Consider the following 26,453-nt stretch of genomic DNA (forward strand, 5'->3'; position numbering starts at 1 on the left):
TATCAAGCCATGCTGTGGCAGGCATCCCACATGTGAAGTAGAGGAAGATGGGCACAGATGTCAGCTCAGGGCCAATCTTCCTCAGCAAAAAAGAGGAGGATTGGCAGCAGATGTTAGCTCAGGGCTAATCTTCCTCAAAAGAAGAAAAGTTAAAAGAGCCACTTGAAAGTAAATCACAAGATTTATTGATTCTCCAAATGGAAATTTAGAGATCCCCCATTGATGGATGAGTCATCCCACATGGTAATAAGATGTTGCATATTGCATACACGGTCCACCAAGTCTGAATTTGAACTACTGCCCTCAAGGTTTAATGTTCTAAGGCTGATGGTTAGTGAGTTAATAAGTATTTTGAAAGATTCCACAAGTGTAGTGTCTCTGTATTGGGAACTTGGCTAGGAGTCTTTGGAACAGTCCCTGTTCTTAAGAAGTGTTCAAAGAGAGAAGAGCATGATGATTCTAAAGTTAGGATTCCAGTAATTTAGAAACATGGCAATGTTGCCCTTTGCTGACAACAGCGTTTGAATCTGAAATGATCTCCACCAGATAGATACAATTATTTGGAAATTGTGACAATCCAGAGATACATTTCGGGATTCTTCCCTGCCCTTGGCAAAAGGCTGGAGAGAGCTGACCGGGCAAAGAGGTGCCTCAGCTCAGGCTCGGTCTCCCCTAGGCAGTGAGTGCAGAAAGGAAGGCAGTCCTGAGATTCAGCCAGCAAGCGGCTCCGAGAGGACACCAGCCCTGTGCACTCTTCGCAAGGTTTACGTAAGTGAGGCCGGGGACAAATCCCAGAGGTTGGTTTCTCTTTCAGATTCCAGTTCTTTGTCATGAATTATGTGATTTGAGACAGAGCATTTCATGACATCTCAGTATGTCCATTTTAAAATAGAATAATTATATCTATTCCCTATCTACCTCAAAAGATACCTTAAAGACAAATTAAATTCTATCGAAAAGATATTCGAGCATTTTTATAAATTTTTTTCTGATTATAAGAGTGACGTTTATTGAAGAGAGTTTGGAAATTACAGATAAATAGTTACATAATATAAAGGAGAAAATAAAACCCCTCATAATCACACTCATAATTCCACAATCATTATTTACAACATAACAAAACAGAAATGAAGAATATTCTCTATATGTGGTTTTGTATCTTGTTTTTTATATAAGATTATACAATGAACATTTCCATATATCTTAAAATATCCTTTAAAAATACTATTTAATAGCTGTATAATATTCCATTTTATGGCAATATCATGATTTGTTTATGCATGGTGAGATATATAATGTGAATATTTTAAAAATATAAGGGAAAGTAAATAATCCAAGAAATTTTGGTTACTCATTGATAATGCTACATTTGGAGGTTTTGAAAACAGAGGTAACAGTTGGAAACAATCTCAGAAGCACAGAAAATGAGATTTAAAAACAATCAAGAGCAACTTCATTTTTAAAGGTCAAGTCGCTTACAAGGGACACAGAGAACATGCAATAATTGCCTATAACTACATTTCCATTGATTTCTGAGTGGTAATTTTATCTTTAACACCCCCTACTGGTTTGCATTATGGTTTTAGTGTTACCATTTTCTTTCAAAAAAAAAAAGAATTGTGATTTCATTAGAAATCGGCCACCTTGCCAGTCCTCTTCTCTTTATTCTTTCCCTCAAAAAGTCAAGGGAAAGGGGTAGGAGCACAGGAAAAACAGAACCTATTATTGCTTTATATTAATCCTCTCCCCCAACATCGGCCACCTAAAACACTGAATAAAGGCTGGAGAAGCCCAGGAGAATAAGGAGATGGCCTCAAACTTTGTTTTGAGAACTTTATAACTTGTATTACTCATTCATTCAAGACCATTGCCATAGGCTCTATATCTCAGATTGCTCAGTTTATCGGAAAGATAGATTCAGAAATGTGTGGATTCACTAAAACTAAGGGGTTAAGTCAGGTCGGGGCCACTGTGTGTTTATTCTTTTTATTGCTAGAATTCCATGCAGATCAATTCAACGTGCTCCTTGAGGTGGCACTGACTTGAGCAGGTGTTTGCACCATTGAAGCACCTTATAGGAAGTTCCATCCAATAACTTGCCTTCCTGCGGCAAAGGCCAGCTGATGCCCCCGTGCGATGTGAGGAAACAGGAAGGAGCTACTGCTCCATTTCTGATAGATCTGGGCTCCCTTCATTCATTCCAAAAGCATTTATTGAGTGTCCACTCTGTGTGCGGCACCAATCTAGGCACGTGAACAAGAAGCCCAGGTCCCCGTTCCTATGGAGTTTCTAGCCTCGTGGAAAAGATGAACAAAACGAAGCAAAAAGAAGGATTCCGATTTGTTTCGATTATGCTTTTAAACCTGTGAAACATTTGCATTGGAATACAGATAACTCTGGGTACTATTTGGGATTCTGCTCAAATTGCCTCTTTGCAGAAGAGTCCCTTACTACCCATAGCAGCTTCCTCCTCCACCCAAAGGACCAGATTTCCAGAGCACATGGTGCCTGTGCTGCTTTAGGAAGTCCAGCCAGTGGTGGTCTTTATGGGGTGGGAGCCTCTCTTTTCAGCCATGACTTAAGAAAAATCTCTGATGAAAGCACTTGGCATCTGGAAACATGACTATAAATTGCCTGGAGGGCCTTGGCTGGAGTAAGTTTGGTAAAATTTTTAATCCTTGGGAACAGTTTGGGGGTTCGTAATCATTTCCTGCCATTGCTCTTCCTTTGGCTATAGCTCATTTAAGTATTTCTTGCCTTTGGATGCAAATAGCAGGTGGTGTGTCCACATGCCAAATTTTGTGAAAAACACATCTATTTCCTCTGGATTTTTGTGACAACTGCATTAGTCCTCTGTTAGGAATGGGGAAGGTGAGACTCAGAGAGATTAGGGACTGGTTCAAAATCAGAGAGAGAGATGAAGGACTACACTCAAGTCTTCTGATGCCAAGTCCATTGTGTGCCCTTTAAGCTGTAACCATTTCCTTCTGTCTACGTGCATGTGGCACTGAGCTAGGTCTTGAGGAAAGTATGTGAACTGTAATGGGCAGGCGGCCATCTTAAGGAAGATGACCATCTCACTGGGGCCACTAGTCACAAATGAAATATTAGGTTAAAGACATTGAATGTGTGTTTGAATATATAGATATTATATATGGTTACAGACAAGAGGATAAGTCCCTGAGGTGTTGTCTCCCTCTCCTCAAATACAACCCTGAAGAGGTCACAGAAGTACACGTAGAAAATACAACATTAATTTATAAAATTATATATATGGTGTAATTTACTAAAGCAACAAAAGTGTCTACTATTAGCCTAGTAAAGAATGTACAGGACCTTTATTGAGAAAAAATGAGCTCTCCTGTTCTATTAAAGGAAAAAAGAAAAGACTTAAATAAATGACTGGAACAATTTAATATGATGTCAGTTGTCCTCGGGCTGCTTTATAGGTCTTTGTAAGTCCAATCAAAATCACGGCAGGGATTTCTGGGATTATGATAAATAGATTTTAAATTTTATATGAAAGAATAAAGGCTCTTGAGTCACAAAGCAACTTTTAAAAAGAAGAACAAAGGGACAGACACATTCTACTTAAAAATGAGTCATCAGAGAAATAGTAACTAAAGTTATAAAGGTTAGGTGCAGAATGAGCAATAGACAAATGGAAAGAATGAAAAGTCCCCCCAAAAGTCCAAGCTCAGTAAAATCAATTGCCCAAATAGAGAGTGGAAGAAACCTAGCTCCACAATAATCCATGAGAACAGGATCTGGGGTACTTGGTTGACCATAGGCTTAATTTGAGGCTACGGTGTAATGTGTCTGCTAAAAAAGTTAGCTCAGCATTTTGCCTACATTAGTAGAAGTACAGGGTACAAGTCACAGTCAACCGCACTTATGGGACTCTACGCTGGTTGGATGTCATCTGGATGATGATGCCCAAGGTTAGATATCAACATCTTTTTTAAAAATAGTTTTGTTTGTTGTAAAAATGATACGTGTTAAGAAAAAGACATACAAAAGGCCAATAAGCATATAAGAAGATGCTCAGTATCATTAGTCATCAGGAAATGCGAATCAAAACCACAGTGAAATACCACTTTGCACCCACTAGAATAGCAATAATAAAAACATGGACCACAACAAGTGTTGACAAGAAGGTAGAGAAATTGAAATATTCATAATTTGCTGGTGGGAATGTAAAATGGTGCAGCTACTTTGTAAAAACATTTTGGCAGCTTCTTAAAAAGTTAAACATAGACTTACCATATGACCCAGCAATTTCGCTCCTATATATCTATCCAAGAGAAATAAAAATACATGTCTACACAAAAACTTGTTTACAAATACACATAGCAACGTTATTTACAATACTCAGAAAATGGAAACAACCCTTTGTCCATCAGCTGATGAATGGATTTTTTTTAAAAAAGGTAACTATGTGAGGTGATGGGTGTGTTAATTAACTTGATTGTGGTAATCATTTCACCAACTATACATTTCTCAAATCATCATGTTGTACACGTTACATATATACTATTTTATTTGTCAATTATACCTCAATAAGGCTTAAAAATTAATTAAAAAAATAATGAATGAATAAATATTGTGGCATTATCCATACGATAGAACAGGACCAAAGTACCGGTACATGCTACAACATAGATGAACCTCAAAAACGTTGCTAAGTGAAAGAAGCCAGACACAATATAACATATATTGTATGATTTAATTTATACAAAAAGTCTAACATAGGAAAATATGTAGACAGAAGTAGATAAATGTTTGCCTAGGGCTGGAGGTGGAAATTGGGAATGACTATAAATGGATTCAAGGTTTCTTTTTAGGGTGATGGAAATGTTCTAAAATTAGATTGTTGAAATGGTTGTACGGTTCTGCCAATATACTAAAATGTAATGAAGTACACACTTGAAATGAATAAACTTTATGGTATATAAATTATATCTCAATAAAACCATTGAAAAATACATGTTCATCATAAAAATTCAAGGAACATAAAAAGTTGAGAAGAAAACAAAAAACAATAACAAAGGAAACATAAACAAACAAAATCCCCCAAATTCTATCACCCAGAAATAATCCTGGTCAACACTTGGGGACTATCATTCTAGATATCTCTTTATGCACATTGACAGCCAGAAGAAAAGATAGATAGGTAATGGAAGAGAAATAATTTTGTACGATGATATCATATCATGTGTGCTATTTTTTTGTTTAATTATTAAATCAAATTTTCCTTGAATTTAGGTGTGAATTTAGAAATAGGCGTGATATTTTGAAGACACGAATAAGAAAGGAAGGTCCTAAATCAGACTATTTGTGTTTATATTCTGGCTCTGCCACTTGCTAGCTATGAGACCCTGGCAAGTTCTTTAACCTCTTTATGCCCCAGTCTCCTCATTTACCCTTAATGTAGATAAGACCTATTTCAAAGATTTGTTATAAGGACTAGTGAAACGATTTGTGTAAAGAGGTTAGAATAATGATTGGCACAGCAGGCATTCAATAAGTATTTATTACTGATTTACAGTGATTATTAGCCTAACATCTTTGAGTGAAGCAGAGTGGGAAGCCCAGGATGATGAAAAATCGAAAACCATGTCATTCAAAGAATGGTTAATGGTCACTGGAATGTTTCACCTGAAAAGAGGGATAAGGGGAAATATCATGACTCTATATTTGAGGGTAAAAAATAAACCCAAAAGATACATCATGTAAACAGCAATGATAACAAAGCTGGAGTGGTGTGGTAGGATGAATAATACCCCCCACCCAAAGATGTCCACATACTAATCACTGGAAAGTGTCAAGTGTTACCTTACATGACAAAATAAATTTTGCAAATGTGATTAAATGCAAGATTTTGAGATGGAGAGATTATCCTGGACAATCCAGGTTGGCTAAATTTAATCATAAAGGTCTTTATAAGAGGGAAGCAGGAGAGTCAGGGACAGAGGAGACATGATGCCAAGCAGAGGAGACAGGGGTGGGGATGCTCAGGGGGAGGGAGAGAGACAGAGATTTGAAAATGTTGCACTGCTGACCATGAAGATGGAGGAAGGGACCACAAGCCAAAGAATACAGGCAGCCTCTAAAAGTTGGAAAAAGCTAGGAAATGGATTCTCCACTAGAACCTCCAATAGGAATGCAGCCCTGCTGACCTTTTGGTTTTAAAACTTCTGACCCCCACAAATATAAGATAATAAATTTTGGTCATTTAAGCCACTAATTCAGGGTAATTTGTTTATAGAGGCAATAGGAAACTAAGATAATGTTATACTAATATCAGAGAAAATAGACTTTAAAACAAAAAATGTTACTGGGGATAAAGAGGGACATTTTATAATGAAAAAAGTTCAATCCATTAGGAAGATATAACAATTATAAATATATATGTACCTAACAACAGAACCCCAAAATCCATGAAGCAAAAACTGACAGAATTGAAAGGAGAAATAGACAATTGAACAATAATAGTTGGAAGCTTCAATATCCCACTTTTAATAATGGATAGAATAACCAGGCAGACAATCAAAAGGAAATAGAAGACTTCATATTATAAAACAAATGGACCTAATAGATGTCTCTAGAACACTTTATTTCTCCAACAAGCCAAGAATACATATTCTTCTCAGGTATACATGGAATATTCTCCAGGGTAGACCATGTTCTAAGCCATAAAACAAGCCATGAAAAACTTAAAAGGACTGAAATTATACAAAGTATGTTCTCCAACCATAATGGAATAAAATTAGAAATCAATTAACGGAAAGAAATTTGGGAAATCCACAATATGTGGGAATTAAACAACAAACTCCTAAATTACTAATGGGTCAAAGAAGAAGTTATAAGGGAATTTAGAAAAAACTTTGAGATTAATGAAAATGAAAACACAACATATCAAAACTTATGGATGAAACTAAGCAGTGTTTAGAGGGAAATTTATAAATGTAAAAAAGAAGATCTCAAATCAATAACCTATCTTTTCACCTTAGAAACTAGGAAAAAAAGAGAAAACTAAACCCAAAGGAAGTAGAAGGAAAGAAATAATAAAGACTAGAGTAGAAAATAATAGAGAATAGAAAAGTATTAGAGAAAATAAACAAAAACCAAAAATTGGTTCTTTGAAAAGATCAACAAAATTAACAAACCGTTAGCTAGATTAACCAAAGTGGGAAAGAAAAAGAGACAATCAAGTTACTAAAATGAAGAATGAAAGAAGGAACATTACTCCCAACCTTATAGAAATACAAAGGATTGTAAGGGAATAGAACAAAAGATTGTACGTCCCCAAATTAGATAATCTAGATGAAATGAACAAATTCTTAGAAAGATGCAAACTACCAAAAGTCACTCATGAAGAAATGGAAAATCTGAATAGACCTATAACAAATAAAGAGATTGAATCAGTTAAAAAACAAAACAAAAAACAACAGAAAAACCCTAACGACTTCTTACAAAGAAAAACCCCAGCCTAACTGGCTTCATTGAGTTATGCCAAAGGTTTAAGAATTGACATAAATCATTCATAGACTCTTCCCAAAAAAATGGAAGTGGAGGGAATACTTCCCAACTCATTCTATGAGGTCAGTATTGCGTTGATACTGAAACCAGACAAAAATAATATATAAAAAATGAAAACTGCAGGTTAATATGTCTTCCAAATATAGAAGCAAAAATCATCAATAAAACATTAGCAAAGCAAATCGAGCAACCTAAAAAGGATTCTCCATCATTACCAAGTGGGATATACCCCAGGAATGCGAGCCTGATTTGACACATGAAAATCAATTAATCTTATACACTATCTTAATAGAATAAAGGACAAAAGCTACAGGATCATCTCAATAGATGCTGAAAAAGCATTTGACAAAATCCAACACTTCATGACAAAACCACTCAATATACTAGAAATAGAAGGAAAATTCCTCAACCTGATAAAAGGTATCTATCAAACACTCATAGCTAACATTATACTTAATGGCAAAAGATTGAGTGCTTTCCTCCAAGATGAGTAACAAGACAAGGATGTCTATTTTCACCACTTCTATTCAACATTGAAATGGAGATTTAAGCAAGGACAATTAGGCAAGAAAAGGAAATGAATGGTATCCAGATTGGAAAGAAGAATTAAAACTATCTCTATTTGTAGATGTTATCTTGTATATAGAAAACCCAAAGAATCCACAAAAATGCTATTAGAACTAAATGATGTTGCAGATACAACATCAATATACAGAAATGAATTGTATGGGGCCGGCCCTGTGGCCAAGTGGTTAAGTTCGTGTGCTCTGCTGTGGTGACCCAGGGTTTCACCGGCTCAGATCCGCAGACATGGTACTGCTCGTCAGGGTATGCTGAGGTGGCATCCCACGTACCACAACCAGAAGGACCCACAACTAAAATATATACAACTATGTACTGGGGGGCTTTGGGGAGAAAAAGGAAAAATAAAATCTTTAAAAAAAAAGAAATGAATTGTATTTCTGTACAATAACAATGAACTATCCAAAAAAATGCAATTAAGAAAACAATTCTGTTTACAACAGCATCAAAAAGAATAAAATACCTAGGAATAAATTTAACAAAAGGCGCGCAAGATATAAATAAATTGACAGGCATCCTAGCTTCAAAGATTGGAAGACTTAATATTGTTAAGATGGCAATACTCCCAAAATTGATCTACAGATGGAGCACAATCCCACTCAAGATTCTAGGTGCCATTGCAGTTTTTTGTTTGGTTTTGTTTTCTGTTTCTGCGGATATGGACAAACTGATTCTAAACTTCTTATGGAAATGCAAGGGCAAGGGAGCAGGAACAGTCAAAGTGATCTTGAAAAAGAGGAAGTTGTAGCACTCACATTTCTCCATTTCAAAACTTACTACAGAGCTATAGTAAATCAACATAATGTAGTACTAGCATAAGGATAGATGTATAAATCAATGGAACAGAATTGAAAGTCCAGAAATAAACTTTCACGTTTATGGCCAGTTGATTTTCATCATGGGTACCAAGACAATTCAATGGGGGAAATGATAGTCTTTTCAAGTGATGGTACTAGGAAAGTTGGATATCCACAGGCAAAAGAATAAAGTTGGACACCTACCTCACACCGTTTACAAAAATTGACTCAAAGTGGGTTATAGACCTAAATGTAAGAACTAAAATCATAAAACTCTTAGGAGAAAATAAAGATGTAAACCTTTATAGCCTTGAATTAGGCAATGATCTCTTGGATATGACTCCAAAAGAATAAACAACAAATGAAAAAAATAGATAAATTGGACTTCATCAAAATTTAAAAACTTTGGTACTTCAAAGAGAACAATCAATAAAATGAAAAGGCAACCCATAGAATGGTAGAAAATACTTGCAAATCATTTATCTGATAAAGGATCTGTGTCTAGAGTTTATAAAGAAGTCTTACAATTCAATAATATAAAGACAAATATCTCAATTAAAAATGGGCAAAGGATTTGAATAGACAATGCTCTAAAGGAGATACACGAATAGCCAATAAGTACATGAAAATATTCTCAACATCATTAGGGAAATGCAAATCAAAACCATGAGATACCACTTTACATCCACTATGATTAATAAAAATGACATAAAATAAGAATCGTCAGTGAGGATGCGGAGAAAGTAAAACCCTCACACACTGCTGGTCGGAATGTAAAATGGTGCAGCCACTTTGGAAAACAGTCTCGCAGTTCCTCAAAAAGATAAACGTCGAGGGGGCTGGCCCCGTGGCCGAGTGGTTAGGTTCGCGCGCTCCGCTGCAGGCGGCCCAGTGTTTCGTTAGTTCGAATCCTGGGCGCCGACATGGCACTGCTCATCAGACCACGCTGGGGCAGCGTCCCACATGCCACAACTAGAAGAACCCACAACGAAGAATACACAACTATGTACCGGGGGGCTTTGGGGAGAAAAAGGAAAAAAATAAAATCTTAAAAAAAAAAAAAAAAAAAAAAGATAAACGTCGAGTTACTATATGCCTCAGCCATTTTACTCCTGGACGCATACCCAAGAAAAATGAAAACATATCCACACAAAAACTTCTACGCAAATGTTCATAGCAACCTTATTCATAATGCATAATAGCGAAAAGTAGAAACAACCCAAATGTTCATTAATTGATAAATGAATAAATAAAATATGATTTATCCATAATAGAATATTATTTGGCAATAAAAAGAAGTGAAGTACTAATACACGCTACAACATGGATAAACCTTGAAAACATTATGCTAAGTGAAAGAAGCCATTCAAAAAAGACCAAATATGTGCAAGTTCATTTCTGTGAAAAGTCGAGAATAGGAAATCTATAGGGACTGAAAATCGATTAGTGGTTGCCTAGGACTAGGGTTGGGCTAGGAGGATTGGGGGGCGCCGATAAGTGATTGTTAGTGGGTATGGTGTTTACTTTTGGAGTGATGAAAGTGCTCTAAAATTGACGGTGGTCATGATTGCACAGCTCTGTGAATATACTAAAAACCATTGAATTGTACACTTTCTTTTAAACTAAAATAAATCTTTTAATTTAAAAAAAAAAAAAGTAGAACCGAAAGAGGAATCATAAACTTATGTTATTTCACTTTAAGAAAGAACTTTCCAATATGTAGATCTATCTGAAAACGGAATGGGCTATCTTTGAGTTGGCAAGCTCTCTGTATGCAAGCAGACAGTCTAGTGGAAACTGATCATCTGTTAAGAATGTCAACCCTTCCTTTCCAGATGCACACGGTCCTGGAGCTGGCTACAGAGCCCTTCACCCAAAGAAGCCTCTTAGCCAAAAAAGGTGTGGCCAGAATGTCTCCAGCCTCCTCTAGGGGTCTAGAAACTCAATCTCACTGGAGAATTCTATGAGATTGTATAGTCTGTGTCTCAGAGTTATCCCAATTGAAGGATGAAGAAGCTGCGTTATTGATCTACCAACCTCCTTCCATCTCTGGTTGAGGGCTGCTTCTGGGCCATTAACTCCCTCGCAGTTCCAGCTTATCCAGTGTATGAGCCAAGCCTATTCCTGAGGTCAGAACAAGGTGGGGAGGTGCATGTATTTGGATAAGCTGCCTTCAGGTAGAGAGTGAATGTCAGGGGCCAGCATCTGCTACAACACCTCAGTCTCTACCTATAGTCAAGCTGTCTATTCTGGGCATCAGATCCATAAAGGCAACTAGTTACCAGGTTTCTCTACTTAAATCCACTCACAGGGAGATGGGACTCTAGTGGGAGTAAAACAGCCCTGGTCTCTGCCTTTTACTCTCCAAAGGCATCTCAAATTCAACCTACCCAACACTGGACTCATTGCCTTCTCCTCCAGTTTGTTCTTCTTTCTGTATTTCCTGTCTATGTTGATGATCACTTAAGCCTCCAACCCAGAAATCTTCCTTGACTTTTCTTTAACCCCAACATCCAATCTATCACCACGCTTGCCAGAGCCACCTCCCACCTCTCTGGACTTTTCTCAACCTGCTGTGTTTTAAAAAGGTATTGTTTGTTTAAATAAGAATGCAATCAAGCAAGAAAGGAGCCTCAGATGATTTTCTTGATGGCTGCCAAGCTGAGTATCTGTGGTTCAGTGATTGTAGTTGTTGTCTTTGTTTCTCTCCCCACTGAAGCTGGAAGCGTCTTGAGTACAGATACCACACCTTACATTTTTCCGAACCTCATGGCTCTGAGCACAGGGCTGGGCACCAACATCTCAGTCACACTGGCTGTGTGCTGGTCTGCTCTCAGCAGGGCCGTCTGGTCCATTAGGCATAGCAGGTGCAGTGGCTTGGACCCATAACACTTTCAGGGGCTCACAAAAATGTTTTAATTTTTTTAAATCAGAAAAAATAAACATAACATATAAAAATAATGAATATACATTAATGAATCCAGCCTGGATTATATTTTTCTCTATACCAGCATAGTTGTAAAATATATTTGTTAATATATTCCTTCTTTTTCTGGATGAAGTGACCCATGATAGCAACAGTGTGTGGGGCCATGAGAGCAATAATGCAGCCCTGGCTCCCAGGTCAGCATCACCTTCTCACCATGAAGTCAGAAGCGTCTGGACTTGTCAGGGGCTGCACTAGTGTTGTCCCTTTTCTTTTATGCTTGAAAGAAGAGCTCAGAGAACTTTGTGTTCTGCCTTGTCCTACCTCCCTGTAAGACTCTAGTACAAAAATAGCCGCAAGGCCTTTGGGACTGGTTGAACTGAAGATAAGTTTAAATTTAAGAGGCTCTTAACTTCAAACATGGGAGATAAAATGAAAAAAGAAATCCAGACGGTCTCCTTTAGTTCTATCCCAATCAAACTTTTATTTCAAAGAACTATTTAAAGGACCTGACATATGTGAAACACAAAACTCTTTTTATAAATCTTCAGGGATGTGACAAAGAGCCCGAAATGAGACCTTCTCCTTCCCACAGCATTAGATACCCTGAGAGCGCCAAGGTATGAGCTATGCAGGAAGGACAGCTCTGTTCTGCCTGCCCGAGGGCCATCTGCGCTACAAATTGTGTGTTTCCTGGACTCCCTGCAAGTTGCAAGCTGCAAGCATTTGCCCAGCAAATCAGGTTAAAATGAACGAAGGCAGCCTTGAAGGGGGATGTCTCAGAGGGCATTGCAGGCCAAGAGGTGTGTGCAGTGTGTGGTGGGTAAGGATGCAGTGAAACAGGTTGGGGAGGGAGAAAGTTGTTGCTAGGCAACCAGTCCTGGTGCCTTTGTAAATGTGGATCTATTTTGTTTGCAGCAGCAGCTGGCAGCCACTACCTTCTTTTATCTTCCTCCTTCTTTATCTTCTCCCAGAACACAGCCCTGAGCTATTGCTGTCAGAGAGGTCCTAGAAGGAAGGAGTAGAGAACCTGGTTGGGGTTATAGAAAAACAGGTGTGTGAAAAGGTCAATGACTTTACAGGACAGCATAGGCCTGGTAGAATCTGGACGTTTCCGCTTACTAACCAAGATCTCAGGCAAGTTTATTTCATCTTGCTGACAACTAGCTTCCTTGGCTGTAAAACTGGGGACATAACTCTCCTGCAGGAATGTGGTAAAGATTGGAGCAAACGTCTGAGAGGATCCAGTCCAGGACGTGGAGCAGAGTAACAATCATTAGCAGAGTGCTGAGAGTGTGGACTCGGGCATCAGACCTCCTGTGTCTTCATCCCGGCTCTGCCAGTCACTAGCTGTGTGACCTCAGGCGTTTCTTAACCTTTCAGTGTCTTTGTTGGGGAGGCAGAAAGTTCTGTTTTGTTTTGTTTTTCGTCTGTGAAATAGGGAACAACCATAGTCCTTACCTGACAAGGTTGTCTCGAGGATTAAGTGCATCAATAATGAAAGTATTAAGACTAGTGCCTGGCACATAGTAAGCACTTGTGTCGGCGATGGTTTGTCATACCACGTGCAGTGTGCCTAAGCGCATCTGCAGACCAGGTGCTAGAGGAGCAGACTTGGACTTGCATGAGCTCATTTTTAAAGGGCTTTTGATTTTGGCTGGTGAAGACAGAGGAGGAGGTTGTTACTTTGGTACCTAGAAAGCGGTATATGTGTTGATTAAGCAAGGACTTTAGTAGAGTCCAGACTCTTGGATGGATTGCGTGACCTTGGGTGAGTTACTTAAGCTCTTCTAGCTAGAAGAGAACATTTTATGGGTATGATATGGATACTTACTCTATCTGGTGGTAGTGAGGATTAAAGAGAGTAAGCCGTCAAAACCTCGTGGCTGATATCATTTCTGGAAACAGAGACAAAGAAGAGAGGGAGCAGCATGGGGTCTGTGTCCATTCTAATGGAGCCATGCTAGGAAAAGGGCTGCAGACGGAGGCTGAGGAAGTTCATATTTGCAAGGCTTTGTCTTTGGGGTTGTGGGATAGGTGGACTGAGGCACCAGCAAAGCTCCTTGAGGCTTCAGGTGACCAAGAGTACCCCTCCTTTTTCAGTGTAGACCACCACAACTGGTCACTTTCGGACTGTGAGGGTTGAGACTCAGGGCATTAGGAGACAGTACTTTTGGTACAGACATTGGACTTCTCACAGTGAGGGGGGTGCAGGAATGAGGGTGAACTCCCCAAGAGAAAGACCTCAGTGAGGAGGACTGAGAAGGAGAAGTTGTGCGGTGATGGGGTCTGTAGAAGCAGGTGGGGACCAGAGTGGTGACGTTTTCATAATGACTGTTTTAAGGGCCCCATCTGGTGAAGCCTAAGGACGTCCAGGTGACGTGAACTTAGTAAAGAGGAAGAAACTTCACCAAAAACTAGGGCTATTTTGCATAATTTCAGGAATAAACTTGGACTTTGTAAAATAATGAAGTAAAACAAGTGGAGAAAACCAGCAATTATCTCTATGTCTATAGAGGGAGGAAGCCCAAGAAAAGGCCCAACTGCAGTGATGGGCTTACATATTTTGGAGTGATGAGTAGAGGCAAGTTTATGGAAAACTTTGAATCCTTAGCTCAAAAGTTTGAACTTTTTCCTAGAGGCAGTGGAATTTGTTGAATATTTTTGAGTAGAAGGATGACAGGAAAGAAGTCATGGTTTAAAGACTATAGGGGAAAGTATATCTGGCATCAGAAGACCTGGGTTTGAATCTTGACTCATCCATGCCTTATAATGATGGACAAGCCATTAACCTTCCTGAAACATATCATGAGGATAATAGTACATTCTTCCAGGGTAGTGTTAGGCTCAAATGTGTGATCTGACACCAGAGCAAAGACAACCAAAGCAAAAATAAACAAGCAAGACTACATCAAACTAAAAAGCTTCTGCACAGCAAAGGAAACCATCAATGGAAGGAAAAGGCAACCTATGAAGTCGGAAAAAATATTTGCAAATCACACATCTAACATGGCGTTAATATCCAAAATATATAAGGAACTCACACAACTAAATAGCAAAAAAACAAACAATCCCATTAAAAAATGGGCAGAGGATCTTAATAGACAGTTTTCCAAAGAAGACACACAGATGGTCAACGGGCACATGAAAAGATGCTCAACATCACTAATCATCAGGGAAATGCAAACCAAAACCACAATGAGATATCACTTCACACCTGTTAGAATGGCTACTATCAAAAAGATAAGAAATAACAAGTGTTGGTGAGGATGTGGAGAAAAGGGATCCCTTGTGCACTGTTGGTGAGAACTGTTGGTGCAGCCACTATGGAAAGCAGTATGGAGGTTCCTCAAAAAATTAAAAATAGAACTACTATATGATCCTGCAATTCCACTTCTGGGGATTTATCCAAAGAAAACAAAAATACTAAGTCAAAAAGATAGATGCATCCCCGTGTCATTGCAGCATTATTTATAACAGCCAAGATGTGGAAACAACCTAAATGTCCATCGATAAATGAACGGATAAAGAAAATGTGGTGTGTATATATATATGGAATGGAATATTATTCAGCCATAGAAAGAATGAAATCTTGCCATTTGTGACAACATAGATGGACCTTGAGGACATTATGTTAAGTGAAATAAGTCAGACAAAGACAAATACTGTATGATCTCACTTATACGTGAATCTAAAAAGAAAAAAAATAAAAACCAACCCAAGCTTATGATACAGAAAGTAGATTGGGGGTTGCCAGAGATGGGGGTTTGGGGGGTGAGAGTAATGGGTAAAGGAGGTCAAAAAGTACAAACTTCCAATTATAAAATACATAAGTCCTGGGGATTTAACGTACAGCATGGTGACGATAGCTAATAATACTGTACTGCATATTTGAAAGTGGCTAAAAGTAAATCCTAAAAAAAAAAAATGTGTGATGTGAAAGCATTCTATAAACTGAACTCTTCTAGGCTTACTTTCTTTTCATTTCAGCTTCATGACGTCCATCTTCCTCTGGGCTTTGATAGCACCATATACCAATAAGGAAACTGTTGGCTGCAAAATCAGATATCCCTTGAGCTCAGTCTTGAACAACAAGAAAATTAATTGGCTCACACAAGCAGAACGCTAAAGGTAGGGTGCCTTTCAGGATTGGCTTCATCCCCAAGCTGGGTTTGAGATGGCTGAAGTCCCAGGACCCACATCTGTGTATAACACCGTGCAGAGGAAGAGAAACGGGGTTACTTCCAGTAATGTTCCCTGAAGAGTGAGGAAGATTTTCTCAGAACCATCCCCAAAACCTCTCTTTACAGCTCATTTACCCAAAGTGGTCACATACCTGTCCTTGAACCAATCATTAAGCAAAGTAAGTGAGCTTGCCTTTAGATCAATGGTTCTCAACTGAGGATAATTTTGCTCCCCGTCCCTCCCTGTCCTGGGACATTTAGCAATATGTGGAGACATATTTGATCGTCATGGTTGGGGTGCAGGGGAAGTGTGTGTCACTGGCATGTAGTGGGAAGAGCCAGGGATGCTGCTAAACACCCTACAATGCACAGGACAGCCCCCCACAACAAAGAATTATCCAGGCCCAAATGTCAATAGTGCCAAAGCTGAGAAACCTTGGTTTAGACTCATCAGCCCGGCCCTTGGAGCTTGGCGTGCAGTTAGTGGCGATGAATGTAGGTATGGGTGAAGAGTGGCTGCCTGAACAAGACTGAGATTCATTTAGGAAAGAGAAGGGGAAATGGATTCCAAATCGACAACCAACCATGGACACTGTGACTTTGTTCCATCAGAGCACTTATCTCATTGTGTGGCTGTTTATTTATCCCCTGTGTTAGTTTTCTAGCAGTGTTTAACACACTGCCACAAACTTCATGTTGTAAAACCACATAGATTTGATAACTCACAGTTTCTGTAGGTCAGAAGTCTGGGTGTGGTGTGGCTGGATACTGTGTTCAGGGTCTCATTAGGCTGAAGTCAAGGTGTTGTCTGGGACTGCCTTTCTCCTCTGGGGCCTCAAGTCCTCTTCCAAGCTCATTCTTGTTGCTGAATTCATTTCCTTGTGGTTGTAGGACTGAGGGCTCTGTTTCCTTGCTGGGTTGTCAGTTGGGAACAACTCTTAGCTCCTAGAGCTCACCTGAGTTCCTTACCACGAGGCCCCCTCTATCTTCAAGGCAGCAGACCTTCCCAGCTTTGAACTTCTGACTTACTCTGCTGCCACCAGCCAAAACTCTGCTTTTAAAGTGCTCATGTGATTAGGTCCGACCCATCCAGATAATTTCCCTATCTTATGGTCACCTAATCTGCAACTTTAATTACGTTGCCCAAATCCCTTCACAACAGTACCTACATTAGTGTTTGAATGAACGACTGAGAGAAAGTGTATGTGTCCCAAGCATCTTTGTGTTCCCGGCTTTCAGCAGAGTACCTGGCAAATAGTTTTCTCTCAATAAATATTGTTTGAATGAATAAAGAAAAGAATAAAACAAACTCTTTTCCTTTTTTAAAAAAAATAGACTTACTAGATTGGTCACTCAGAGGAATGTTATAAACAATGTATAATCTTGGAGTTAGAAAGTACATATGGTCGTATAGGAATCTATCAATCATTCCAGGAATCCAGAGTCAAGTGTGGGGTTTATCAGATCAAGATCTCCGTGGTTCTGTATTCTTTACAATGCAGGCTAAACTTTTGCATTGCCTTTTTGGCAGAGCTGGCAAACTGCTGACTCATACTAAATTTATAGTCCACTTAAAACCTTCCTGCATTAACTGGTGTTGCACCAGGGCTCTCCCGTTTTGTACTGGGGCAGGATTTCATGCCTCTTGCTTCCTTCTCATTTCCGTGTCATGGGTTCTGGCCTATCATTTCAGACTGTTGGAGACCTTAGGGATTTTGATTTTATTATCCAACTTCTTGGCTCTTCTGGCTAACTCTATAATACTTGAAATTATAATAAGTACATCTTCTTTGTCAAATAGTTTATAAAAGTGTTAAATGAGGGAAGGCCAAGTTCAAAGCCCTGAGGCATGTTACTTCTTTCAAGTTGACAATAATGATTTAATCAACACTCTTTGCATAAGGATTGCTCAACCTATGATGAATCAACTCTTAACTTTTATTTCTTCATTCTATCTATAAGCGTATTATGAAAGACTTAAATGTTGGGCTGAACCCAAGCTATACAGAATAATGCCATTCAATTGTACTCCTAGGAATACAATACACATCTTTTGCAATCAGGTACATCCACATGTCAGGAAATTCTCTTCCAAATTCTCAGATATGCTGTGCCTTGGAGTACTTCATATTGTTCTTGTGTAGAGGCATAGGTACCCTTTAACACCCAGATTTTATCTATTGCCTTCTAATATTTTCTTAGTAACAAGTGATTGTAGCAGCCCTTATTGTTGATCTATAAGCTGGCAAGCATTTCCATTTCCTTGTCTCCATGGCTTATGGGAATTTCCACTTGGGAGAAGAGATGACTGTCCCGACTTGTGAGGATTAAAGGTTGGGCTGCAGGGTGGGAGCAAATGACATGACCCTTAGTTTGTTTCCTTGGTTGGTGTTTTTGCTGAGGAAGATTGGCCCTGAGCTAACATCCATGCCAGTCTTCCTCTATTTTGTATGTGGGTCGCTGCCACAGCATGGCTGACAAATGGTGTAGATCCATGTCCAGGATCTGAACCTGCAAACCCAGGCAACTCAAATGGAGCACACCAATCTTAACCACTAGGCAATGGGGTCAGCCCTGACATGATCTTTGTTGAATGGATTCTCATTAAGGTGCCTGGTTACTCCTCATATTTTTCTCCTTGATCAATTGTTTACATTTGAAGTTTCCCTGACTCTCCTTAATATCACATTTAGGGAAATCAAAATTCCTTTGTTCCCAGGAAAATGTTGGGGCTCCATGAACTAGAGTTTCCTATTAACCGATAGGTCTTTCTTTTGATGAAGGATTGGATGCTCCAGAACCCCTAAATGGACCAGTGATTCTATAGGGATAGACTTGTACTTTATGAGTTCTTAGGAGGTCTATGAACTTAGACAGAGAGAAGAGAAAGAGAGCAGGGAAAAATTTACTTGTGGTAGCCAGTCTTCAAGATAGCTCTCAATGATCTCTGCCTTCTGGTAGTCACACTCTTGTGTGTTCTCTTGCCACATTGTACCAAGGTCAGTCTGTGTGATCAACAGACTATAGCGGAAGTGATAGTATGTCACTTGTAAGATGAGGTTGTAAGAGTCATTGCAGCTTCCATCTTGGCTGTTCTATCTCTTTCTTTGACTAATCACTCTAGGGGAAGCCAGCTGCCAGCCTGTAAGCAGCCTACAAGGAGCCCTGTCTGATGAGGAGCTGAGGCCTCTAACCACTAGCAAGTGAAGAACCAAGTTTTCTTGCCAACAACTCTATAAGGGACTGGTAAGTGGATCCTCCAGTCCTGGTCAGACCTTCAGATGACTACAGTCATGGCCAACATCTTGTCTGCAACCTCATGAGAGACTCTGACCAGAAGCACCCAGTCAACATACTCCTGGGTTACCAATCCTCAGAAACTATGTGAGACAACAAATTTTGGTTATTTTAAGCTGGTAAATTTTGAGGTAATTGTTATGCAGCAATAGAAATCTTATACACTAGGAGATGCTGAATGAGGTGATTGGATTTCTTCAAGGGAATTGAATAAAATGCTAAATTCCCAGGAAGCAGTGAAAGACTAGTTAGTGAATTTCTAAGATCAGAACACTGGAGGATATTATTACCAAAATTGCATAGACAGACCTTTTACCATTTAAAAAAAATGTCAAGCATAATACTTGTTCTTTGTTAAAACACACGCATACGCACACAGAGATATATAAAGTAAAAAGCACAAGTACCTTTCCTATCCTTCCTTATTCCTCAGAAACAACTACTGATATCAGTTTACTTTTTATCCTTCCAGATCTTTTTCCAGTCAATTATAATCTCTCTCACTCTCACACACATACACACAATTATAAAACTTGATTTGTGTGTGTGCATGTGTGTACTATTTGACAAATGTCTTTATCATTTAACAATATGTCATAGCTTCTTCCCATACCAGTAGACTTGGCTCCAGTGTAATTGTTCTAAAAGGTACATTATATACCATAATGTGGTGTCCTATAGTTTACTTAAATATTATTTCATCTGTAATAGTATATAATATTTTATTAATGTATTGATTTGCCATTATGCACAGGCCACAATAAACATCTTTGAGCACAAGTACAAATATTTCTGCAGGATAAATTTCTAGAAGTAGAAATGAGAGTTAAAAGGTACGTAGATTTAAAATTTTGATAGATGATGCTTAATTGCCTTCCACAAATGTTCTTGCTTCTTTTCCCACTAACATATTCTTGCATCTTAACACCAGATAGTAATAATTTTTAAAATTTCTGCTAATTTGATGGGCAAAATTTGCAAATGTTTATATTTGCATATTTCTGGTTTTTGATGAGAAATCCACAAGCATTTGAACTGTTCTCTTATAAGTAATATGTCATCTTTCTGGATGCTTTCAAGAGTTTCCTTCATCTTGGTTTTTAGCAGCTTGATTATGAGGTATCTGGACATGGAGTTTCTGTGTTTATCCTATTTGGAGTTTGCTGAGCTTCTTGAATCTGTAAGTTTATGTCTTTTGCCAAATTTGGAAAGTTTTTAGTCCTTATTTTTTTTCCAGTATTTTTTTCTGCCCTGCATCCTTTCTCCCACTCTGGGACTTGAATGATACAAATGTTAAGACTATTTTCGTATAGTCTTACTGGTTCCTGAGGCTCTGTTCATTTTTTTTTTCAATTTTCTTTTCCTCTGTTCAGATTGAATAACTTGTATTGGTCTATCCAGGTTTTTAAATTTCAGTTATTGTATGTTTTAATTCTAAAATTTACATTTGGATCTTCTTTATAGTTTTCCATTTCCCTGCCAAGACTTTCTTTCTGTTCATTTCAAGAGTATTCTCCTTTACTTCATGGAATATTTCATAATAGCTGCTTTAAAGTCTTTGTCAGAAAATCCCAACATGTGCATCATTTCAGCACTGGCATCTGTTGATTGTCTGTTCTCACGTGAGTTGATATTTGATGGTTCTTCCTATGCTGCGGGTGGAAGACAGAATAAAGTTTCTCTCAAAGATGTCCATGTCCTAATTGCAAGAACCTATGAATATGTTACATTATATGGCAAAAGGAATTAAGGTTGTGGATGCAGTTAATGTTGCCTATCAGCTGACATTGAGATGGGAAGATTATGCTGGTAGGTCATATATAATCACAAGTATCCTTAAAAGCAGAGAATGTTTCCTGGCTATGGTCAGAAAGAGATGTAGACAATGGAAGAAGGGTCAGAGAGATGCTATGTTCCTTGCTTTGAAGACGGAGGAAGGGGTCCATAAGCCAAGGAATGTGGGCAGCCTCTCAAAGCTGGAAAAGGCAGAGAAACAATTCTACAGAGCCTCCAAAAGGAACCAGCCCTGCCCACACCTGGACTGTAGCCCAGTGAGACTGATTTTGGATTTCTGACCTACAGAACTTTAAAAAATTGTATTGTTTCAAGGCATTAAGTTTATGGTCCTTTGTTTCAACAGAAATAAAAAATTAATACACTGACTAATGTTGGATTGTATCCCGGATATTTTAAATGTTATGTTATGAGACTCTGGGTTCTGTTTACATCCTATGCAAATGTTGACATTTATATTTTAACAGGCAATCAACCCGGATGGATTCAGGCTAAAAATGTCCTGCTAACTTGTGGGGTGTAGTTTCAATGTCAGGTTTGTTTTCAGAGTCTTTGCAGCTACTCGGATTTTCCCCATGTGTGTGCCACCAGGAGGTCAATCTGGGACCTGGGTGGTGGTCTACCCCTTAGCTCAGTTCTCAAAGTCTTTGGCGTGCTGTGTAGGAGCAGATTCACACATGCACAGCAAAGGATTGAGCCCAGGAGTTTGTAAACAGCTTTACAGAGCTGCTGGCCAGAGTTCCTCCCTTTTTGTGATCTCCCCAGGACTTTCCAGCACTCTGGGGCTCCCCTTGTCTATCGTCTGGATGGAAGGCTAGTGCTCTATTTACCCCACTGTGCTGCATACTTCCTATGAATGTTCCCACATTGGGGCCGTGTGGTAGGAGAACAGAGACATAAAAAAGAAATGGTTTCCCCCATTCTCTTGGGAAAACAGCTCCTCCAAATAGAGACGAAGTGCTCCCTGTGGGACCCCACTGCCACCTGCTATGAGTGCCACAGGATTGCTAGGGGTTGGGGCATGAGAGAATGGAGAAAAGAAAAAGAACAAGCGATTCCCCCATTCTCTTTGAGTATCAACTGCACCTTGAGCTAGAATGAGAGGGAGCTCTTTCTATCCACACCTGGTGCTCACATCCAAATTTGGGGCTGCCCCAAATCCAGACTGGGGGATACGGAGGACGAGTGGCAAATTCACTTCCGGCTCAGTGGACTTGGATTTCCGGTCTTCCTCCCTAATCCACCTGCTCCTGTTTACTGTCCGAGTCCTGAAATAGCTGCTCCAGGTGTGCTGCTCAGGTGTCACAGCTGCATTCAGTGGGAGAGAGAGGATGGAATGTGTTCACCCTGTTTCATCCAGAACTGGACGCCCTGCCTCTCCCCTGGATACCCGCTGACACTTACACTTTCTCTTAGGGACCCTGATCACATCACAGCTCCCCTCTTCCTTGCTGCCCTTGAATGAGAAGAGGCTACAGGCAGACATAAATCAATCATGGTGGAACAACAGTCTTCACGAGCACCATGTACCTGTTCTTGCCTACTCTGTGTTCTACGACTTTTATTGGAAGAGATATAGAGGTCAAACTCAGTCCAGATATCTGTCTATCTATCAAGAAATCCAGAAAGACCGTCTAATGCAGTATTTTTAGGCACCAAAGGATCTATTGAGAATGACTGAATCCTCCCTATGAAATGAGAACCGTGCAAGCATTTCATTATACTTTAACATTTTGACATGTTATCTACAACAAACTATTGCCATTGTAATATAAACCAGTTCCTTCTCACTGAAGAACTGGTGAAAATCTTTAGACAGTGTGGCTAAGAGAACGGGTGTGAATTTGTCCCCTTGCCCACCCATGTGTGTGTGCGTGCCCTGGGGAGGCTTTCCTATCCTAGGACCCTCATGGTCCTCTGGGGAAGTTCTAAGTCACTGCTTGTGTTGCAAGTTCATCTATTGCATTGCAAGTGAAGTGTTTCATCTTTCCTCCGTAAAGAAACGCTGACACTTTACATACTTACTTTGCATACATGCTTTTCCCTTACTTAATATTGCAGCTCTATTCTCTAACCTGAGCAGTTTATTGTCTGACCATCTGCCTCTGTTTTCTGCCCTTTTGTTTGTGATTGGGCTGTGGCAAAATAATGGGTTTTGAAACTCCTTTTAGTAGGAAACATTTCTGAACTAAAAACAGATGACTCCCATTGGGCCAACATACTTCTTCTGTGCTACCAGTAAACACTCTGCTCAGTCACTTCTCCGATTCTTATGTAGGCCAGTGCTTATCAAATATTAATACCATAGGAATCATCTGAGGATCTTGCTAAAATATGGATTCTGGTTCCCTGGGTCTGGGATGGGGATGGAGACCCAGCATTGCTCACACATGGGGTACTGATGCTGGTGGGTCTGACAGCACCTTCGTAGCAACACGAAAGCTACGTAAGAGCATTTCTTATTTGCAGTTGAAAAGCTTTACTGCTAAAGGCAGCAGTATGAAAAAAAGAAGACATGGGAATGTCACAATTTAAGAAACATTACTCAGTTTTTCTGGTCGTTGTCTCAGGTTGGTTTCCCTGGGGAGCGGACTCTGCGATGGAGACCACGCACAGGAGTGTGTTAGGAAGTGTTCTGGAGAGTTCCACCTGTGCGAGAGGCGGAGGAGGAAGCACTGGAGGCAGTCTCCACAAGAGGCTCCCTCAGCCGCCTGGGGGCTCTGAAGCAGGAATGCTGTGTTAGTGTTGTCCTGAGTTGAGGTAAAGGGGCCAGGCCTTCACATCCAACCCTCACCGGTCAGTGGAATCGGGCTGCCCCAGGAAGGGGGTGTCACCTTGAGCAAGGGGACTCTGCATCTGAGGCGCTTCCCATGCAGGGCTGACAGCTGAGGCTGTCTGCAGGCAGCACTTCCAGCAGCTGAGGGACCCTCTGGGCAGAAGATCACATTGCACGCCCAGGCCTGGACCCTGCTGTCCAGTTCCTCTCGTGCTGATGAGCTGGTTTAGAGCCCTCCCCTTCATTTTTACGATGATTTAAACAACCTCAAACATAGTCTCTTCTCAGTACATTGGCCTGAAAAGCCAACTACAGTTGTCAATGAGTGTCAGTTCGAGTCCTAGGTGGATAATTTGCATTTTTAAAAACTTCTAGGCTAGATTTTTCAACACTGGAAGGGTTCCATCTAACAGTTCATCATAGATTTCTGCTAAATCAGAGGTTCTTTCTTTCTTTATTATTTTTTTTGGTGAGGAAGAGTCACCCTGAGCTAACATCTGTGCAATCCTTCTCTATTTTGTATGTGGGACACCTGCCACAGCATGGCTTGAGGAGTGGTGCATAGGTCTGTGTCTGGGATCTGAAACTGCAAACCCCAGGCCACCAAAGTAGAACGTGTGAACCTAACCACTGTGCTGCTGGGCTGGCCCCTAAATCAGAGGTTCTGATGGCTATAAGAAAATCTCTATCTGAGGTGGAGGGAGGAACTTGAGGCCTAAAAAGAAAAGCATTCTCTTTCTTGCAAAAAACAAAGGCCTTGAGGTTTCTGTAGGCTGAAGTGAAAGGAGATGATTAGGTTGGAAAAGTCCACTTGGAGAGGAATGCAACAGGAAGAGCCTAGAACAGGCTGTTTAATGATTTAATTCTGTGCCCCACTGACTGTGTAATGTGAACTTTAAACTCTGCTAAATATAGTTTGTACCCTGAGAATCCTTCACACTCTAGTAAAAATAGCTGCACACTTGAATGGTTCATGTGCTTAATGACTGCAGGGAACAGGGCTGGGAATGCTGGGTGAGAGAAGGAGAAGGGCCATGAGTCCCTGTGTGCGTGGGGGGGTGGGGGAGTGGGACTGGTATTTGGAGCCATTTTGTCCATTTAAATATTCTAGACACCAATGGCAGAGAGTTGCCAACAAAAATGGCAGCAGGAAGCAGCTGGATGGTGGCTTTGAAGTTCCTTGAGCAAGGGGCTGCAGCAAAGCCCACTACTGCCTCCAGACATCACGCTTCTGCCCTTCTCTCCCGCCTAAGCTGGACTGTGATGCTTGGGGGCAAAGCTTCCTGCCCAGGATAGATTCCTGCAGCTGGAACAGTGGGAAACCCAGTCCTTGGGTGGGAGAATTGTGGGTACCAAAGGGTGTGGGTAATGGAAAAGAATCCCAAAGCAGGGAGCTGGCCCAGGACCTGGGCAGAAGCTCTACACAAAGGCAGAACAAGAATAAAAGGGCACACACATCCCACAATGGAGCAGAGGCAGCGCCCTTGGCTGGAGTGGGGCTATGCTGTGCCACCACTGGACATAGGCTGATGCCAAACAGTGGTCAGGAGCAGAGCTGCCGGCAGAGATCAAGTGTCCAGAAGGCAAAAGGTCTGATTTTTTTTTTTTGGCACTTCATTCAGCTTGTGAAGTGCAAGAGGAATACAGAAAAGCCAAGCCTGGAGTACAATTTTTGCTTTTGTGGTTAGGGTGGCTCCAAGAACCAAAGGCATCGATTGTTGCCATTTACTTATTCTAGCTCCATGCCCTGCCTCCTGTGGCACCAGAATTTTCCATGTGCTATATGTTCAGAGCTGAGAATGAAAATGGTATCTGCTGCCCCTGGGAAGGGCCATGTTGAATTATTTGCACATGCATTGAGGCATCTTATAAGGGCTGGCTTGGCAGAGGGTAACCTCAGGCAGGTAGAAGTGGCACAAAGTGTGTCTGACAGAGAGGACAGATGTGTCTCTGCCTCTAGCCAATCTCCTACTGCCTTCACCCTACCCTCTAAACATATTCTCCTGATAGCTTACCGCTCACACAGAGAACAGCTTACGAATGGAAGGTGCAGGGCAGCTGCCCAACCTGAACAAAGTAAGGCAAATCATTGTGTGGGTAGAACCACATCCTGGGGGGTTAAGTGTGTCCGGTCATTGATTTACATGGATATTTTTTCTAGCGAAAAAGGAGAGAGCAGAAAGGAGTAAAGAATTCAGATCTGTTGATCCTTACAAACACCTGTCACAACGACAGGCCCCTCTAATTACCCTCACTCCTGTTCCCTTTTCACTGGCTGACTTCAGATGACTCCTTTGCTATTGCCATCTAAATGTAGAAAGGAAAGAAGAGTCAAATTTACTGAGAAATTACTATATGCTTTGTATACTAATCTAATTTACAGCCACCGAGTGGGATAGGACTTTTTTCTTTTTTTAAAATACATGAGGGAAACTCAGAGAGATTCGGTGTTTGTGGAAGGGTTGGGGATTTTTAGTCCAGCTCTGTCGGTCACCAAAACCTTGTTCTCCAGTAGTTCTCAACCCTGTCGTCACACACACGTGACCAAAGGAATG

The 26,453-nt window shown here is 40.2% G+C and overlaps 1 long non-coding RNA gene across 3 annotated transcripts; it reads left to right on the forward strand.

Moving 5' to 3' along the window:
• The first annotated feature begins 398 nt into the window (after positions 1-398).
• On the forward strand, positions 399-21,490 carry LOC139081659 (uncharacterized). Of its 3 annotated transcripts, none has more exons than XR_011536844.1 (3): positions 399-768; positions 15,838-15,978; positions 19,156-21,490. It is a non-coding gene; the product is annotated as an uncharacterized lncRNA (long non-coding RNA). The 3 variants fall into 3 exon arrangements; XR_011536842.1 differs by lacking the exon at positions 399-768 and adding an exon at positions 12,028-12,650; XR_011536843.1 differs by lacking the exon at positions 399-768 and adding an exon at positions 12,678-15,385.
• The last annotated feature ends 4,963 nt before the right edge of the window (positions 21,491-26,453 follow it).

Source organism: Equus przewalskii, unplaced genomic scaffold (genome assembly GCF_037783145.1).
Source record: "Equus przewalskii isolate Varuska unplaced genomic scaffold, EquPr2 ChrUn-13, whole genome shotgun sequence".
In the NCBI taxonomy this organism is placed as follows: Eukaryota; Metazoa; Chordata; class Mammalia; order Perissodactyla; family Equidae; genus Equus; species Equus przewalskii.